A 20,917-nucleotide genomic window follows, 5' to 3' on the forward strand; every position below is an offset into this window, starting at 1 on the left:
GACATGATCAGGAAGTCTTTAGCACTAGAGGTCCCTCAGGCACCCCTCCAGCCCCTTGGCATCCTCTCACATTCCGATTCCAATACCTGGTACTCCTTCAGTCAGTTTCCAGCAGTCCACAGTCTGGTATGAGTCCTTTGACTGCATCACCATCAGCCACCAGTCTGTGTGGGCTCCTCACCTTGAGTTGCCAACAGCCCTCCATCTGCATATTCTTCAGCCACAGAGCTTCTCACTGATCCCCCCACTATGGTCACTGACCTATAGAGTCATCTCCTCTGCTTCTCCTTCTTAAACAAAGGGGTTTCTGGTACTCTGCACCAGTCCTCCGCTTACCTGGAGTCTGCAACCCCTCAAGGCTGCTGCTAGCACAGGCACCGCCATCTTGGGCCCAGACCTCACAGTCGCAGGATTTTAAAATAAAACACCGTTGGCTTCTTTAACAGGCAATTTAAAGCTTGTACAGAGGACTGAGTGGTAGCACTGTGCCTCCACTCCCTGCTTTCCCTGACGTTACAACAGCTCCACCAGCACTGCCTTTTTTTTAGTTTGGAATCTTTAACCCTTCATCAAGTTTTCATAAAGGTTTTGATTTGAAATGACACCCATTCATTTTCTCGTATTGATGCTGGCCAACCCACTGAGTTCCTTCAGTAGCTTGTTTCGTGCTCCCAATTTTACCTTTTTGGTTCAACATAATATGCCCCTGTCATTCATGTGTTGTGAAGGTTTCAGATTTAATTGTTTGTGTCAAAGTTGCATAAGTTGTTTTGTGTTTGCTCATTGTACATGTTCCAGAGGACTCTCCAAGCCAAATGAGTAGGGCATACTTTATTACAAACAGACTTCAGTCACAGATGTGCTTTTGTTTATGTTTTTACTTTCATGAGAAAAATGAAAAATACTCCAGTCTCACTTTCTGGAGTGAGGGTCAAAGATGATGAATCTTAATTGCACAAATGTAAATTTGTGGCAAAAGCCCACAGAGGTAAACAAACTCAGCTTCTTAAAGGTCTTGTTTTGAAATTGATTTTGAAAAGTAAAGAAACATTGATAATTGAGCAGTGTGCATCTGAGATATTCTTTGCCACCTCTACCACGTCTCCGCCACACATTCTACTTACCCATCTTTGTCTGTTTGTCTCACATTAAAGTTACATTTTCCAGATTTAGGCTTCTATATTCTGAGAAAAAGACTGACTATTAACCATATCTATGTCGCTCTTGATTTCATACACTTCTCTCAGGTCACCCCTCAACTTATGATGCTCCTTTGGAAAACGTTAATGCCTATCAAGCCTTTCCTTATAACTAAAGCCCTCCAATCCTGATAATGTCCTTTGAGTTTTTTGTAGCATTTCTGCATAATGACATCCTTGCTATAATTGTGTGACCAGAACTGTACACAATATTCTAAGTGCATTCTCTCCAACCACTTGTGCAGTTGCAACATGACGGCCCCGCTCCTGTCATCAATGTCATGACTGATGAAGTTAAGTCTGCCAGATAACTTTTGTACTACCCTGTCTACCCATGTCGCTGTCAGAAAAAATGTACCTGTGCTCTAAGATCTCTTAGTTCTACAACCTTCTCCAAGGCGCTCTACCTGTCATGGTTTAAGTCCTGCCAAAAGGCAACATCTGACAATTATCCAAGTTAAATTGCATCTACCATTCCTTGGCCCACTTTCCTTTGGGTATCCTTCTTCACTGTCCACTGTTCTACAAATTGTAGTGGTTTTGCGAATTCACTAATTGTTCTCAGTACATTGCCATCCAGTTCACTGTTACAGATGATGAACAATAGTGGACTCCGCTCTGATCCTTGAGCCACACTAGTTTGAAAGAAACTAAGGATTTTATGGCAACCACCAAGATTTTTTGTTTGTTTCACTACGTTAGCTTGCATGGTTTTTGCCTTTAGAGCACAATGCAATCTGCTGGAGGAAGTCAGTGAGTTGATCAGCACTGGGGGAGAAAATAGAATGGTCAATGTTTTAAATATTTAAAATGCAGACATACAGTATGGATACAGGCTGTTTCTGCCCACGAGCCCAATTTACACCTAATTAACCATCACCCCTGGTATGGTTTTGAATGGTGGGAGGAAACCGGAGCCCCGGGGAAAACCCACACAGACATGGGAAAAACATACAAACTCCTTACAGACAGCACAGGATTTGAACTCTGGTCCCGACCGCTGGTGCTGTAAAGGCATTGCACTCACCGCCACGCCAGCCATGCTGCCCCCAAGTTTGAACTCTGGAAAGGGTATGGAAGCAATTTACCAGGATGTTGCCTGGATTAGAAGATTTGAGTTTTAAAGGGAGGTTAGACAAACTTGAAGACTCATGGGAGACCTGATAGAAGTTTATAATGTTATGAGAAGTATTGGCAGGGGGAAGTTTTAAAGGAGATGAGGTTTTTTTTTGCATAGATTGTTAGGTGCCTAGAACAGATTCCAGAAGTAGTGATGGAAACTGATACAGTAGTAGTGTTTCAAAACCTTCTCAATAGACACATGATTATGCAGGGAATAAAAAGACGGGGATCAAAGCCAAACAGCAAAGTTTGTTTAATTTGGATCAGACATGTTCTATACTGTATATTCTAAAACTAAACTGTGTACGTTTTGATCCTCCCACTACACCACTTAAATATGCATTGACTTGCATGGTTAGCATGCAAAACAGAGCTTTTCACTATCTTGGTATGGATGATAATAAATCATTAATTTCAATTATATTTTTATATCTATTCAATCAGCTTGCAACTTGCATTTGCCTTTAGAGCAAATGAAGCAATATTTGCTAGATTGGTTTGTCTCTGGGCAGCTCCAAAAATCACTGTTGGCTGTCCTTTTACAAAGCAAGTTCAGACAGTGACCAACAATGGAGTAGGGGCAATACTTCATTAGATGATTTCACAGTTGGTGTGGCTGTGGTTTGGAGGCTTCTCCATAGAATGCTGGAGCCCAGAATCTGCCCCTTTGGCCTATCTAGTCCATGCCAAACTATTCTACCTAGTTCCATTGAGCTGCACCCAGAGCCCAGCCTTCAGGAGTATTGGAGAATGGAGGAATCCCACTGTACATCCAAGGATCCCTGAAGTTGGTAGATGAAATTGGAAGGATGGTGGAGGAAAAAAATCAAAATCCTTGTTATCATTAGCTGTGGTGTAGAATATAAGACCAGGAGATGATCATAGCATCATCAGACATTATTTGGGTCATTGTGTACATTTCCAGTTCCTGTACTATAAAAAAAAGTCTGATTGCACTGGTTAGACACAATGGAGAATCTGGGTGGGGTGGAGAGGTTCATTTATGAGGAGAGGATGGTTAATTTTGTTTTTCTTGAGGTTGAGGAGAGACATGATAGAAATACACAAAATTCCGAGGGAGTCCAGATAGGGTAGTCAGTAGATAACTTTTTCCCATAGTAGAGTTGTCTAAAACTAGAGGACATAACTTTAGGGTGAAGGGTTAGATGTTCAGAGCCATTCTTGGAACCTTAAACAACGGCTTGAATGGGTGGTGGATGTACAGTATGCACTCTTCCATCATTTAAGTTTTTAAATCAACATGTGAATAACCAAGACATAGAAGGAGGCAGAGCAATTATCATAAATGTGATTAGTATGGATCTGTATTAGTGATTAGTATAGACTGATGCTCAGAATGTACAGGATGGGCCAAATGACCTGCTTCTCTGCTTTATGATGCCATGAAACAGGATCTGTGTCTGATGCCTTCCATGGATGAAGATGGGAGGGGATTAATCCCACTTGCAAAAGAGCTGAGATAAAATTGTAGGCATGTTTCTGGGTGGAAAGAACCTCTTGGCAAAGGAAGAAAGTTGTCAGTGCTGATGGATGGAAGCTGAGGAAGGTCAAGAGATGTTTTGCTGTGAGAAACACAGCTAAGATTAGGAGGAATTTATGCTATTAAAATTCTGCTGCAAGCAGGATATTCTCAAATTCATTGTGAACAATGTGACAGAATATTCACCAGTATAAGACACCTTGTTTAAATTCAAATTGAAACTGAAGTGTAAAGTGTGATTATTAGCTTTTTTATTTTCAAAATATGCAAAATATTCTTAACATGCATTCATAAATTCACTTTATAAAGTGGAATAGTCCACAATCAAAGCACACTATCTTATGCATTTCCATAATTTTTCTGATATGAAGGGAACATATATCAGTTACTGTACCAGGCAAGGATTTCCACCAGGACCACTCTTGCATCTCCGAGTCTCAGATAACAGGCAATTAACATTAGTTGGTGAAAACTCAGTTCTTAGGCTCCCTTTATTTCTTTACAACATCATTGTTTGGCTGATTTAAGAATCTTTTTGAATGAAAGGTAATGTTTATTTTCTCACTTTAACTAGTAAAAACTTTATAAGAGATTAAAAACTACTGCTTATCCAATGAAAAGAATACCCAAGGAGGTTTTCTAATGGTAAATTAGATGTTGAAATTGAAACTAATCAGAATGTTTTCAGTCTTAAAGTTATTGTAATTAAAAATTGCCAATAATTTTAATTGTAGTTCTACATTGACGATCCAAGCTGTATTTGTTTTAAAACCAAAATAAGCACAATGAATATTGAATAGAAATTTGAAATATGATAATATAAAACATGTTAAAGGATGAAATTGCAAAGTAGATTCTTACTGATATTTTGTAACTGAAAGTTTTTAAAAAAAACCTAGATATCAACCTATTTTGTATAACACTGATTAACCACAAGAACATCACGTCTGGACCTACTGGTTGGGTAGTGGGGTGTTGTGGAGATATTGTTAATCATTAAACGTGGCTTTCATCATACTATTGGGCATTAACAAAACCTGCAGACAAATTCCACTGATGACCCTGAGATTAAGTGCAGTGTTCCAAATCTTTTTCTAACTCCATTCCCTCCATGGTGAGTTGACAAATTATCTCCGGTCCTTCTGTGTGATAGGTCAGGATTCCTGGTCCTATTTCTTACTGTAGTAACTTTGTTAGAAAGCGAAGCTTTCTGGATGACCAGTGAGCTGCAATTAAGACTGAAATGTCATGTGTTGCCCACATAATCCCAGAGGCATAGGCAAGAAAACATCTGATCCACCATATCCCATCTACCAACACTTGTCCCAGAGTGATTTTTCTCAGGCAATTCATGAGCCTTCTGGCTGTTCCTGAAAGGCTGAGAACAACACCAACAAGTAGTCTGACGATATTTCCATCCATGGTTTGAGGATTAAAGTCATCATTCATTTTTAACATTTCTTTTTTACCTTATCCTTTTTTGACTTAATGTACAATGTAGTAACTTGATTTATGCTATTGTTATTGGTGTTTCTTACACAAGAACTCCAACAGAAGATGATAAGAAATAGGAACAGGAGTCAGCCTTCGACCTGTACCACCATTCAATAACATTCTGTGCTTGATTCGATGTCTATATTTCAAATTAAATTGAAGCAGTTGAATTAAGGTACTGACTGTGATAATACTCTGGTGTTGGTGAAGGTCAGAAATTAATTTTAGTTGTTTATTTTTGTAAAACTACTTTTTGGAATGCAAGTTGCTTCCCCAGACTACAGGAATGCGACAGACGCAAGAAGAGATGATATATAAAGTACATATAATCTAGATTTCACAAAATGTCTGCAATGGCCATAATTATCACTGAGGTCAAAGGTGGTTAAATGTTATTTAACATGAGCATTAAAATACGTCTATACACTACTTCACAGTAGGGAAGCCGAAAAAGTTTAAAAGTAAACCCACCCATCAACTTGTACCTGTATTACAAGCAAGCAAGTGTAGCATTTGTTGCAGTCACGTGGGTAAGTACCAAGGGGAGATTTGTGGGCAGAGATAAATGAATCAGGGAGTTGCAGAGGGAGCAGCCCCTGCAGAGGTGGAGAGGAGGGGTGAGGGGAGGGTGAGATGTGTCTGGTGTGGGACCCAGGTGTAGGTGGTGGAAATTGCAGAGGGTTAGGTGAGGACAAGAGGAATCCTGTCCTTGTGAGTCAGGTTGGAAGGAGCCAGGACATATGTGCAGGATATAGAAGAGAAGCATGTGAGAGCTGATTTAATGGCAATCAAAGGGAAGCCATGTTTTCTGAAGAAGGAAGCCATCTCACATGTTCTGGAATGCAAGACTTCATTCTGGGAGCAGATGCAATGGAGATGGAGGAATTAAGAGGAAGGAATAGAGGTATAGTTGAGGTATAGGAGGAGGTATAGTTGAGGTGACTGTGGGAGTTAGTGAATTTACAGAAGATATCAATAGATATTTTGTCTCTGGGATAGAGATTGAGAAAGGCAAGAGTGTTGCCAGAGATGGACCAAGTGAATCTGAGGTCACTCATCGGAGTCATTTTACCCTCGCAGTTTCTTAACTCGTTCCGTGAATTTGTTGGTTAGAGTTTAGATGTTGGGCAGAATGCCCAGGAATGCCTTATTCATCTTCAGAGTGATCTTTTACACAGAGCCATAGAACAGTACAGCCTTTCTGAGCACAGGATGGTAGCACTAAACATGGTGCCAAATTAACATCATCTTATTTGCCTGAACATGGTCATGTGTCTTTCTAATATACCTATATTCTAATATACCTGAACATATCACAAGGATTCAGTTTAACATTCTTTCGAAGAATGCATAACTCAGAGACTCCAGCCATGGGGTGCCAATTTGGATTATATATCAGAAAATCCACTGTCTTCTAACTAGAAGTGCTGGCAGCTGAGTCTCTCTATTGTTTGAAACATAACTCCTCGGGGGATTCTTGATTTCCATGATGAAGGCAACAAAAACAACAAGCACCACCACCAGAATAAGCAATAGTCACCTTTAATGAATCTTCTCCGAGTCACTCACTCAGTGATTAAATCATTTCAAGTGGAGTCTATTTTCTCTCATATGAAGGACTTCTTCCACTTCCCAGAAACATGAACCCACCTTTCCCCTGCTATCCAATACTTGAAAGAGGAGAAATGTTTGTATGGTGAATCTTTGGAATTTTCTTGCATGCAGAGTGGTGGAGGTTCACTTTACATTCTGAAAACACAGATTGTGAGATTTCTCAATGTTAAAGGAATGAAAAGATATGGAGGTTAGAGCAGCAAAACAGTGGGTGATCTGCCATGATCTTGTTGAGCAGCAGAGCAAGCTCTGTTCCTCGAGTATGTTCACATGGGGTAAAGTTAGAATCGTTCCTTCATGTAGGATATAAAGTTAGAATCGTTCCTTCATGTAGGATATTGGTGTACCAGATGGATTTCTATGGCAATCCATTCGTGCTTGTTTACCATTACCGACCCTGGCTTTTTAATTCCATATTTATTTATTTACTTGAATTTAAATTTTGCAGCTTCCTGTAGATGATTTTAATCTCATGTTTCTGCACCAATTGTCCAGATTTCAGCATTTGTGGACCAGGGTAAATGAACTTTTGGAGATTGTTATTGAGATGTGATGTACCTTCTCTGATCTTGGCAGAACTTAATTCTTGGAAGATTTCATGATATGAATTTTCCAGTTGAATAGGATTCTGAAGAGCAGGAGGGTAGATTGATAATTCCTTCATTGTGAGCCCTGTATAGGTTTTACACATCTCAGGTTATGGGAACAGCAGCACTTGTTTCCTAAATACACCATGGCAGGAAGCAATGACTTCATGTATGTGTTTATTTTTATATGGTCTTTTGTGCTGAGAGGGAGAATTCAGTTTACTGTTTGAAAATATATTTTTGTACCATATGCCAGCAGTAAAGCATTATGGATTTATTGATGTTCATTGGTTTCTGAATGTTAATGGAATTTACTTTCTTTGAATTTTTATGAATGTGTGTGACTTATAAGAAGAGGCTGGATAGACTGGGACTTTTCTCCCTGGAGTGTAGAGGACTTTGTAGAGGTTTATAAAATCAAGAAAGGGCAAAGGAAAAGTTAATAGATAAAGTTATAGATGAATCTATTCTGGGGAACAAAGCAATGACTATTAATTATTCTCTAATAGAGGGCAAAGATATTAAAAGAGACTTGAGGGGCACCTTTTTCACACAAAAGGTTGTGGGGATATGGAATAAACTACCTGAGGAGTATAGAAATGGGGATAATAGAAGGATGCACTGAAAAGTGTTTTTTATTAACTGACGCCTTCACATAAGAATTGGAATGTGGGAGTCGCGTGATGCGGGGAGAGTAGGAGGAGGTGGAATCCTAGAGCTCCCAGGATTTTCAAGAATAAATAGGGTAAAAACCTCAGCTGAATAACCAGAATGACAAAAAAAGACGTGGGAAGAAACCTACAAAAAACAATGACTAAGAAGAGTAAATTCTCAAATAAAAGCATGAAGGAATCTCCATCGAAATGAGAGGCCCAGCTAGAGATGCCTCATGGTGAGGAAAATGGCGGGACCACTCCGAGGCCCAAGGAGGGAGCTGCAGCTTCAGCTGAATGACCCACCCAGCAGGGAGGACGAGACTTGGGCAAGGACAGCGCTACCGCCCAGCAAGTACACAAAGAAAGCCTTTCCGAAGCCCCTGGAGATGGGGAGAAGCTTGGGGCCTCCTTACCACAGCAGGAACGCCAGATTTGGCACCCTCGCAGTATGTACGAGGCTCAAGAGGAAGTCAGCACCTGTAACGGTCACAGAGCAGCGTCACTGAAGAGCCCAGGGAGTGGGCCAGCATTGTCAGATAAGAAGCCGTGAAGAAATGGTGTCTACTCCGGTACCAAGGGGAAGGTTGGTCCTCGCCTCAGCTCCAGCAGTGGGTCTGGAACCAAATCATGTGGTGCCATGGCCGATGCAGCAGTGAGTGGCGTTGGGTCAAGCGTGGTAATCAACGGGTCCAGCGATGGACCAGAAGAGAGGGCAGCAGTGGTGACGGGTTCAGGAGCTCTGAAGATGATGAAGGCAGCAGTGAGGAAGGCTTTGTCAGGCTGTGGGACTAAAATAAAGAGTCCTGTCAAAACAAAACAAGCAAGGGAGCTCAGAGCCCTCCCTGCGTAATGTAAAGGACATGCTGGGCCAGATGGAAGGCGGGCTCTTCCAGGCTTTCGAGAAGAAAACTCAAGACATGGGAGAGAAGCTGAACAAGGTCCAGGGTACCCTATCTGGGCTGATGGGTAGAGTGGCTGAAGTGGGTGGGTAAAAATGAGGACACCATACATAATAAGGGCAATAAAGTGGAGATGCTGCTGAATGAAAGAGAATATCTGGAGGAAACTGGACGCCCTGGAGAACTACAGCAGATGAAATAACATTAAACTGGTGGGGCTGAGGGAAGGAATTGAAGGGCAAAAGCCAGTAAGTTTTTTTCAGACCTGGATCCCAGAGGTGCTGGGCAAGGGCATACTGGGAGAAAAGATTGAGATAGAAAGGGCTCATAGATCCCTTTTCCCAAGACCAGGTCCTGGGCAGAGTCCATGTTCTGTCCTGATAAGGTTGTTGTGTTATCCGGACAGGGAGAGAATATTAGGAGCGGCGGCGACGGGTGCAAATAAAAGAGGGTCCCCCTTAGAGGTAGAGGGAAATAAAATCTTCTTTTACCCAGATATTAGCGCGGCACTTTTGAAAACCAGAAAAGCATTTGAGCCAGCCAAGAGGCTGATCAAGCAAAAGGGGTAGGAATGTGTACTAAGACATCCAGCCACCCTGAAGGTGATATTACCAGGAGGAGAAAGAAAACTTATTGCAGATCCAGAGAAGGCGCGGGAATTCACCGAAAGTCTACCCACATTGGGGAGCACAAAGAAGAAGTAAAGCCTGACTGGGGATCAGCCTACAGCAGTTTTTATTGTATTGTGAATTTAGCCTACAGGGGTGTACAGATGTGTTATGGACTATAATGATATTTTGGCATTTAAATTGAAAAAAAAAGTCTGAAAAGAGGTTAAGCCAAGTAGACAAGAAGTTATTACAGTTTTTCTTGGGGAGTTCAGGAGACAGAGAGACGAGTAGATGGGATCCGGTGGCACAACCTGTTATTGGGGGGAGGGGGGGAGTGTTGAAAACTGAAGGAGGTTGGCAACAGAGTAGGAAAGAGGGTGAATTTAACATGGGGCAAAAGTTATGTCGGGAGAGCAATGGGGAGGTTAAAGAAAGGTTTGGCTGTGAATGCTTCTTGCATCTTCTTTTTTGGTTAGTTATTTGGGTTTTTGTCTTTGCCCTTGTTCCCGCCTTTGTTCCTCACCTACTTATTTTCGCAGCTCAGATGGAGCGGGGAAAAGGGCAGATGGTAAAAGATTGGGGGTGCAAAGGGGTGATGGTGGGGGGGGGGGGAAGCATTTAGGGGAGGAACCCTGGGGTAATGGATAAGAATGTACAGTCTGCTACTTTTATCGTCAACAGCTTAAATGGTCTGGTGAAGCGGGGAAGGGTCTATGCACACGTTTTTAAAATGGGGATAGATCTGGCCTTCCTTCAAGAGAAGCATTTAACTGAGTGGGAACATCAAAAGCTAAAAAGGGGTGGGTGGGTCGGTCAGGTTATATCCTCCTCACTCGGCTCAAAGGCAAGGGGAGTGACACTTTAGTGGGAAAGAGTGTTCCAGTGCAGGTACAGAAGGTGATTACAGACAAAATGGGAAGATTTCTTATGGTACACTGTCAGATATATTCAGAATCCTAATGAATGTGTTCACCCTCAACTATGATGATGAAGAATTTATGCAAGACATTTCTCTACAATTGGCAGAAGGGAATGAAAATAATCTAATAGGGGGTGACTTTAATCTATGTCTGGATGCTGGATAAGTCCACAAAAGGGATAACTTGGACCAGGGCAGTGAAAGCCACCATTGACTGCATGAGGGAGCTGAATTTGAAAGCATAAAAGCATCCAAGAGAGAGAGACTACTCATTTTACTCAAAACAACATGATTCCTACTCTAGAATAGATTTTTTTCTGGCTTCAGTCCATTTGAAAGGTAGGATCATGGAAGCCGAGTATAGGGCAAGGCTTCTCTCAGACTATTCCCCTTTGGTTTTGACTATAGATGTGCCAGATAAGCAAGGCACAGCATACAGGTGGAGCCTTAACATTTTGCTATGGAAAAAAAATCAGAGTTTTGTAGTTTTATAAGAACTCAAATAGCCCTGTTCTGTGAGGACAACTGCCCTTCTACTCCAGATAAATTTCTTCTGTGGGACATCCTTAAGGTGTACTTGAGGGGTCAGATTATTGGGTATTCAAAGACAATCAAGAAAAATTATATGAGGGAAGTTGAGGAATTGGAAAAGGGCATTACCCAATTAGAGAGGGATTTTCAGGAATCAGGTTTGGAAGACCATTATAGAGTTCTCCCAAACAAGAAATTAGAATATAATATCCTTCAGATGTATAGTATGGAGAAGGCCATTATGAGGTCAAGACAAAAGTATTACGAGTTGAGGGAGAGAGCTCACAAGGTCCTTGCTTGGAAGTTGAGGGCAGAACAAGCCTCTAGAACAATTAATGCAATACAAACGGGGAATGGCAATGTCCCGTATAAACCAAAGGAAATTAATGAAACTTTCAGGGAATTTGATGAAGGATTGTATAAATCTGAATTGACTGGGGATCCCAATCAAATGGACGAATTCCTAGCCAGATTAGATCTCCCACATCTGAATCCAGAGGAACAGGCGGGATTAGATCTTTTATTGAGTGCACTACAAGCAGGCAAGTCTTTGGGGGAAGATGAATTCCCACCTGAGTTTATCGAGAATTTAAGGACTTATTAATGCCTCTGTATATGGAGGTGATAGACCAGGCTAGGGGAAACACGGTCCCTCCTGGAATCTTTCAGAATGGTGATTGTTACGACGATTTTGAAGAAGGGTAAAGATCCACTTATTCCCTCTTCTTATAGGCCAATTTCCCTGCTGAATGCTGATTACAAGATCCTAGCCAAAGCCCTGACAAACGGATTGGCATTGCATTTGCCAAAATTGATAAACAAAGGCAGGCAGGCTTTTTGCAGGAGAGACAAGCAGTGGACAATATTGGCAGATGGCTGAGTGTAATGTACCTGGCATAATCTAGAAATTAGAGGGGATTGGCCATTTCCTTGGATGCAGAGAAGGCTTTTGACACTGGAGAGGGAATTTTTATTTGAGAAGGTGGGGTTGGGACCAACTTTTCAAAATTGTATTAGAATGCTATACCATGGGCCCGTGGTGAAAGTTGTAACCAATGGGCAGGTCTCTTCAGCCTTTCCACTTACCAGATCCAGTAGACAAAGGTGAGGATCCAGACATTAAAGGTTATAGAATGGGCCAGGAGGAGCACAAAATTAACTTTTTCGCTGATGACGTGCTGATATATCTGACAGGCTCTGCAATTTCTCTTCCTCGACTGCACATGGTACTGGTGGACTATGGAAAACCTTGAGTACAAGATAAATTGGGAAATGAGGGCGAGGTGATGCCACTTACCGAGGGTAATTTTAATCAATTTAAAGAAAATAGTAATTTAAAGTGGCCACAGAAGGGGATAAAATACCTAGGAGTTAATGATGATGGAAACTTGAATAATCTATACGAATTAAACTACGTCCCCTTGCTGGAGAGTGTCGAGGAGGACCTAAAGAAGTGGATGTCCCTGCCCATAACAATGGTGGGCAGGGTTAACTGCATCAAAATTAATGTGTTGCCAAGATTCCAGTATCTTTTTCAAACATTGCCTGTGCTGCTTTCCCCAGGGTTTCTTTAAACAGCTGCTACAGAAGGTTAGAAGGTTTCTCTGGAGTGGTAAGGTGCCAAGGGTCCCTATGGAAAAATTAACATGGGACTATTGTCTCGGTGGATTGAGAATATTATTGGGCAGCTCAGTCAAGATACCTCACCTCTCTCTTTCAGGGAGGAGATGTACCATCCTTGACACAAATTGATCTGCACTTGGTGGGTGAGAAGATGGCAGAGGATTTTATTTACAAATGGGACCCCAAATTGCTGTCAGGGAAGAAGGTCAGCTCCATACTAAAACAAGTGATAGTATCTGGATCAAAATTAACCAGTATCTGAATGCTAAAGTGGAGCTGTTACCAAAAACACCCCTGACTCCTAATAAATTAATACCATTAACAATAGGTAACAGGATCCTAGACATCTGGCGCTGTAATGGCATCAGATGCATAGAGGACTGTTACAAGCAGGGGCAATTAATGCTGTTTGAGCAGCTAAAAAATAAATATGCTTTGCCAAATTAGACATTCCACTGCTATCTTCAAATGAGGTATTTTCTATGGTCCGCGAAGCCAAGCCAAAGAAGAAAGAAAGAATTGGGTCCAAGTATAGCCCTACCTCGATGCAGTAACATAGAGGCCTTGATTCGAAGGGGGAGCGGTAAGAAATTTACTTTGGCATTGTATTGCCTGTTCCAGTCAGAGGGGCCCAAACTGGGAGAGAAAGATGGGAGTCAGACTTGGGCATTGCAATTGATGAGAGATTCTGGTCTGACTTGTGCCAGGAAAGCAAGACCACTGTCATCAATGCAAAGTACAAGCTGGTCCAGTGTAACTTTTTGCACCAGTTGTATCTAATGCTGCAGAAAATAAACAGATCAAAACCAGAACTCTTGGACTAATGCTTCAGGTGTGGTGTTGCAACCGGGATGTTCATGCACACAACATGGTCATGTACCAAGGTGAGGCCCTTTTGGGTAGATCTAGGCCAAGTCCTGGAGAAAATTATAGGCAAATGATTCCCTCAGGACCCAGAGTTGTTCCTGTTGGGAAATATAATGGACATAGGCTTACAATGAAGCTGTCCAAATTTCAAATCCAATTTATGTTAATTGCATTGGCAGTGGCCAGAAAGTGCATTGCAGTGACTTGGAAGTCTGACTCTAGTTTTAGTATCAAGCGATGGAACAAAGTACTGCAAAGCTGCGTTCTCATGGTGAAAATAACTTATACCCTGAGAAACAAATACGGTACCTTTCGTAGGATCTGGCCACCATACATGCACTACATTTGTGCATGGGGGTGATAGGTTTCCCCGTTCCTTGCTGTGGCTTCCTTTCCCTCACACTGATCCCGATCAAGGAAAGTCGGAAATGAATATCGGCCCAGAGGCCGCCCACTGAACTGCGACGATTCCTGCCCCTTGTTAATTATTTTCCTGGTGTTAAAGTTTTGTTGTTGTTGGTTGAAGTTTGAGTGAGTCATCTTGTTTTATGTGGTGGGGGGGAGAGGGGGCTGGTAGAGACACAGGCTTGTATATATAGTCATAAAGAGAATGAATGTAGGTGTATTTGAATGTGAACTGCCAATTTTGGCTGGACCTGCATATGGCTGTACAAGCTTGTGTGCAAATATAAATAAAACATTCGAAAAAAGAATTGGAAGGATACATCAGAACTGTATACAATGTTTGGCTTCAGTTTTTGTACTGAGCACAGAGCTAACCACCATATTGCAAGAAAGATGTAATGCATTGGAGTGTAGCAGAAATTTACAAGGATGTTGCCAGTTTTAAAAATGAGAATAGATAGATAGTTAGTCTGGGTTTGCTGTCTGGAATAAGAAAGATTCAGAAGACATTTAATAGAAGTGTATAAACCTGAGGCAGTTAGGTCAGGTAAATATGAAAACCTATTTTCCTTGGGAGAAGGGTCAAAGGACATACATAGATTTTACAATAATTGGAAGAAGGCTTGATGTCTAAATGAGGAAAGGGCGATGAGGGCTTTAGGGCAGAAACCTTCCACATGGTTTAAAAATGTTTGGAGTATACTTGAAGGTCTAACAAAAGTTCATGTTTTTTTTTTCAATTTCGACTAGTGGTTTTCAAACTATCCTCCAATCTCATATTCCACTTTAAATAATCCCTGTGCCATAGGTGCTCTGTGATTAGTAAGGATTATTTACTAGTAAGCAATTGCTTCCTGATCAGTAAGGGGGTATGTGAGTGGAAAGAAAAAGTTTGAAAACCACTGTATAAATTATCCCTTAATTGACTCGTTATGTGCACGGTCTCATAATTCCAAAGGAAACAGGCCAATGACAGTTTATCTCAAGCAAAATATTTCAGTAACATTTGGGTCTAGAGCAGTGGTTCTCAACCTTCCCTTCCCACTCTCATACACCTTAAGAAATCCCTTATTAATCACAGAGCATCAATGGCATGGGGATTACTTAAAGTGGTATGTGAGATTAAGGGGGCCATTTGAAAACCACTGATTTAGACACACAGCACAGCAACAGGCTATTTCAGCCCACGAGTCTGTGTCACCTAATTTACACCCAATTAACCTACAACCCATGGTACATTTCAAACACTGGGAGGAAACCAGAGCCCCTAGGGAAAACCCACACAGACACGGGGAGAAAGTACAAACTCCTTACAAACAGTGTGGGATTGAAACCCCGGTCCCGATCTCTGGCGCTGTAACAGCATTGCACTAACCGCTACACCAACTTGGCCACGTTTGAAGGTGAGTTTAGGTTTAGGTTGGATAGGCATTTTTACAATCGACGTGGTCTTTTTCAAAATCATAAGTTGTGATTTATAAAGAGAAATGAATGGAGTAAAGTATCCAAGAAAACGGGTTCTTATAAAGAGAATCTATGAGGACCTGGAAAATCTCAGGATGTTCCGACCTAAGAGAGCCTCTGCTTCCTCAGGAGTTTGCGGAAGAGCTCGTGGAGTTGTTCAAGTGAACCGGTACGGACTTGAAGGGCCGACATGGCCTGTTTCCGTGCTGTAAAAGGTTATACGGTTGTATGGTTATGGTAGAGACTCACACATTTATAGAGTTTTACATCATGAAATCAGGCTCTTTGGCCCAACTCATCCCTGCCAACCAACTTGTCTACTTGATCCAGTCCTAATTTTTACATTTGGCTCATAGCTCTCAAAATATCTCCAATCAATGAACCTCTTTAAATGTCTTCTAAACATCACAATGTTGTACCCACCTTACTTTGCACCTTAGTATTACTTGTACACCTTACAATAGGTGTTACTTGTATTCCAGAAACACTCATGACTGCGTGTGGCCAAACACTCTGCTCAAGCTCTACCTACAAGAGTCTGTAGATGATTGTATACGTTTAGAAAAATTACATATAGTTTAAGGAATCAAATTGAAAACTTTTACAAAATTTGGGAATCATATATGGATTTTATGAATAAAATTCTATCCACATCTTCTACCTTACCCACCCCTCTCAGTTAGAAATTATAAAAATTAGTCAATGAATATTATACATGTTAATAATATATATATATACATAGAGTAGGTGTTCTCTTTTTCTTCTTTCTCTTGGGGGGGGGAGTTGGGGAGAAAAAATTTAAAAATTTGTATCATTTTGTATGACATTATAATTATTATATTATTGAATTTATATTTTGTATTGATGCATATGTTAAAAAAAATTCCAAAAAAAGTATGTAGATGGCATCACTGTAAAATCTGGATCCCAAACAATGATGAGACAGATTACGAGGAGATGAGGCTGTGGCATGCACCAGGAGAACAATCTCTCCTTCAATATCAGCAAAATTAAGGAGCTGGCCATAGATGACAAAGTGGAGAGGAGAACACGTCCCATAATAGATCACTGGTGAAGATGGTGGAGAGCTTAAAATTCTTAAGAATAAATCCAGAATGACGAAGTGTTTTGAAGGGCTGGTGTTGAAGCATATCAGCTCCTGTCTGAACAGTGACGTGGATACATCCCAGTTCACCAATCATAGCAACAGGGCTCCAGCAGATCCATCTCCCTGGCTCTACACAAAACCCTGGAACACCTAGATAGCAAAGATGTATACAACAGGATGCTCTTTATTGACTGCAGTTCAGCATTTAACACCATCATCCCCTCAAAACTGATCAGCAAACTCCAAGACATGGGCCTCAATACCCCAGTTTGTAATTGGATCCTGGATTTCCTCACTTCGGATCCCTGTCAATATGGATTGGCAAGAACATCTCCTCCACAATCACCATCAGTACAGATACACCCACAGGGCTGCGTTCTTAGCCCCCTGCTCGACTCACTTACACCTACAACTGTATGGCTCAGTACAACAACAACACCAGTTACAAATTTGCTAACAATGCCTCAGTAGTGGGCTGTATAAAAAAGGGACAGAGTTACCAACTACATCCTCTTACTCAACATCACTACATTTAAATTCATGCGAGTCACGATCTTGGAGGACATTTCCTGGACCCAACATTCTGATGCTATTGTGAAGAAAGCATGTCAGGAGTTTGCAGAAGTTCGGTATGACATCAGAAACCTTGGCAAATATCTACTGATGTTTAGTCGAAAATGTGCTGAATGGCTACATCATGGCCTGGTATGGGGCCAGCAATATCCCTGAGCGGAAAGCTCTGCAAAACAGAGAGGACATCACAGGCAAAATTCTCCCCACCTTCGAGAATATCTACCGCCGTCGAAGAGCAGCATCCACACCACTCCGGACATGCTCCGTTCTTGCTGCATTCTTGAAAGATCTCACAGTAATCTTTTAACCTCATGTATCAGAGCTATCTCATGCCCTCTCTTTGCCCTTCCAGTTTCCTCATTCTATGATTAGAAACTGGAGCAAGAGGAAAACAGGGTTGGTCATAAATGGTTTGTGAACAAGACAGTAGAAAACTCTGTTCCCTTGTATGCTTTTGAGAATTGAACTTCCCAGAGCAGACTCTCTAAGTACTGGGGAAATAAGTCCCACCCTGTTTTAGCAACTATTCACATTCCTCAGGCAAGATAAGTGAACCAACTTATTGTCCTCTTCAAAGCTAACACTGAGGCCTGATTTAATTTTGATCTACTCTAATGGATAAACTTCATTTGCCTATAGGCAGCAGGATCCTGAAAGAGACACTCTATCACTCAAACCAATATCTTTTCAAAACCTTCTTGAAAAATTGTAACATCGCTTTTATTCTTGGGAATTCCTGGCTCATAACTCTTCAGAGCAGAGGAGCATTTATTATGGCACTGAAAAGCTCAAATCTTATGAGTTGGGAGAACACAAAAGCCCCATGTAAACAGAGGAAAGAATACATATTTTTCAACCATCTAATTATTTGCCCTATTTACAGCCCTGTCTTCTGGTAAACGACAGTGTGTGTATATATTTATCTGTCCGGGCACACCCATTGGCCAACTGTACCTATGGCCCCACCCACAGGCTCCTGAATAAAGGTGACTGTCTCCCAGTCCCTCCTCAGTTCGGGGCAGTCGACCAGCAAGGATGCGCCTTTATTATATTGCGAATAAAAGCCTATCAGTTTTGCTCGACTTCAGTCTTTTGAGTCATTGATGGTGCATCATGTCTCTTTGGGGATTTTCTGGGGATCTCAATCATCTCAGAACCCACAGAACTGATGTGAAGGCAAATCTTGATCCTGAGACCTTGCCACTGAGATTACTGGGCTGATCTGACAATTAAGTTGTGAAGTTGTTGAGAGTTACAAGTACATTGCTATGTTTGGGGTGACTGAGCTAACAGTGATTTGTTGATGGGGGTTGGTAGGAGCAGTCAGCAGATGTGGCAATGATCAGCGTGGCAAAGTATTTATTCCATGAAGGCACTGTTGAATTGAATCTTTGGATGACCTCTTTTTTAATTTTTGGCCAAATGAAAATTATGAAATATGGGTGTACTTAGAACTTTTATTTTCACTATCTGGTTGCCTTTTTCATACATAAATCCGGTCCGAAACTTGTTGGAAGAGCTTATACATCAGTGGGCACACGCTATCACTGAATGGTATTCGTACTTACCACAGAATTTTTATATTTTTGGACACCTGCAAAATGTGTGAATTTATGGCAAACCTTTTCTGCCACAATTTAAATTTCCCGTGCTGGGTACCACTAATTCTCAGCAGAAACCTGAGTTGAGGTCTCCCTCTGGATCTCTCTCTGTTGTGTCGGTTTTACACATCTTGAGTTATGGGGACAACAGTGACTGTTGGCTAAACACAACACTGCAGTAAACATTGTTCTGGTTTCTGCATTTGAAGTACATGACTTAGATAAATAAACAGGCTTTTGTCCATTTGTCACAACCAAGGAAATGTTCAATTTTAAATTACAATGTTATGATATTTGATTGTATGCACCTTATCAAATAAAATTTTAATCGTTCATTTAAATATAGCTTTGCTTGAACTGAAATTGTTGAATTGCTTTAGAACAATTGATAGGTTCAAAATAAAAGGATAATTTTAAGATTCTTGAAATATATGATCATGTAGCAGCCTGCGGCCTGCGCCTCGGGCCGACACAGAAAATGGCTGTTGAGCGCAGTGACCGGCAAATTGTTGTGTGGGCTGAAACACCTGTTTACATAGGCTGCTGGCAGAGTGCTGAAACTGGTCAATCACCGCCAGTGGATCACAGGGGAGCTCAATAGGGGCCCGGGCATCTAAGGTAACCAATCGCCAGCTGGCCCTCTCGAGCCATGCTCCGGTGGTGACGCACCTGAGCTGACTATAAAAGGTAGAGCTGCCACTGAGTAAACTCAGTGTCAAATATACCCTACTGGTGTGAGTGTCTTTCTTCTGCAGATTTGAGCTACAGTCTTAGGGCTATAACCAAGAGCTATAACCGGGCTGTAGCCATAGCAACCTCGATACAATCAAAACTTTTATCAGTTATCAATTGAAGGAGAATGTAAATAACTATAAATGAATAATAATGTAATTTACATTTAACACTATTGCAACAAAAGTACATTTGGTGCATAGAATGTTCAATGTGAATAGGTAGTTCTCTGCAATTTCTTGCATAGTTATTTTAATCCTTGATCCAGTAATTTGATTTATAGAAATTTACTGTTTAGATTGATTCAGCACCAAAATGGAAGAGAAGAACCAATTCCATTTTGAAACTGGCATTATGAAGTGCCAAAATGAATAAAATAAGAACATTGAAGCCTTGCTTTTATGAATTGAACTGGAACTGAAAACTTACACAGACTGCCAATTTGCAAGTTCTGTCATCAACACCAAGGAAATCTTAAAAGTATATATAGGTTTTGTTGGCACCTATCACTTTAAGATGACTCCGTCTTAACATAGACTGGTTTCATTCTTAATCATAAAACCTGTAATTGTTGAGCTTAGTCAAAAAAATGTGGAGAATCTGCTCCTTTTATGTATAATATCCAGAGTGCCCTGGAACACAGAAAGCTGCAGAAACTGTATTTCTCTATGTCCTAAGTGGCAGATCTAGCCAAGTCCATCGTGGACACTGGCCTCTCATCAATTGAAGGCATCTCTGTGAGACAAACAACATAAAGGGTTCCCATCACCCTGCTCATGCTTTTTCCATAAGGCAGAAAGTATAGATGCCTAAGGTCTAGCCCCTCTAGATTCGAAAACAATTTGTTTTCAATTGCTATCAGGCTTTTGAACCTCGTGTATTACCCGCAGGACCAAGACCAAAAAAAGATCTGTCTGCACCATTAAACAAGACATTTTTTGCACTAACTGTGAGTGAATATTTATCTATCCTTTTATATTTTTCCTTATTTTCCTCTCATGGTGCACGTAACATAGAACGTAGTACAGGGACGTCAGCCCATGATGTTGTGCTCTCCGATGTAAACCTACTTATAATTTTAAAATTGCTTATATTTGTTGTTCGTTGGTGTGTTTGATGTAGGCGTGTAGCTGCAACAAGCAGGGATCTCATTGTATATGTATATTGAACTTACGTGTATGAGTGTAAATTATAATCAATATTCAAAAGCATTTACAAAAAATATTCGCCATTATTCTTCTGCCCTTAAGTTAATCTGGAGGTTGTTGAAGAAAGCAATGAATTAATCAGTTCCCTGTCTTTCATATACAGTGTTGTAATAAATGGTTATTCCATGCATTTTCCTTCATTTAGCAAATGCGAAATGAATAGAAAACTAGTTTCCATGGAAGGGGTCTCACTTGAGGTTACA

The 20,917-nt window shown here is 41.0% G+C and overlaps 1 long non-coding RNA gene across 1 annotated transcript in view; it reads right to left on the minus strand.

Moving 5' to 3' along the window:
* Positions 1–6,994: 6,994 nt before the first annotated feature.
* LOC138752460 (uncharacterized) overlaps positions 6,995–20,917 on the minus strand; it is a 28,156-nt gene continuing 14,233 nt past the window's right edge. Inside the window, exon 3 of the long non-coding RNA XR_011350665.1 lies at positions 6,995–7,065. This is a non-coding gene — a long non-coding RNA (uncharacterized lncRNA). The remainder of the gene's footprint in view (positions 7,066–20,917) is intronic.

Source organism: Narcine bancroftii, chromosome 2 (assembly GCF_036971445.1).
Source record: "Narcine bancroftii isolate sNarBan1 chromosome 2, sNarBan1.hap1, whole genome shotgun sequence".
In the NCBI taxonomy this organism is placed as follows: domain Eukaryota; kingdom Metazoa; phylum Chordata; class Chondrichthyes; order Torpediniformes; family Narcinidae; genus Narcine; species Narcine bancroftii.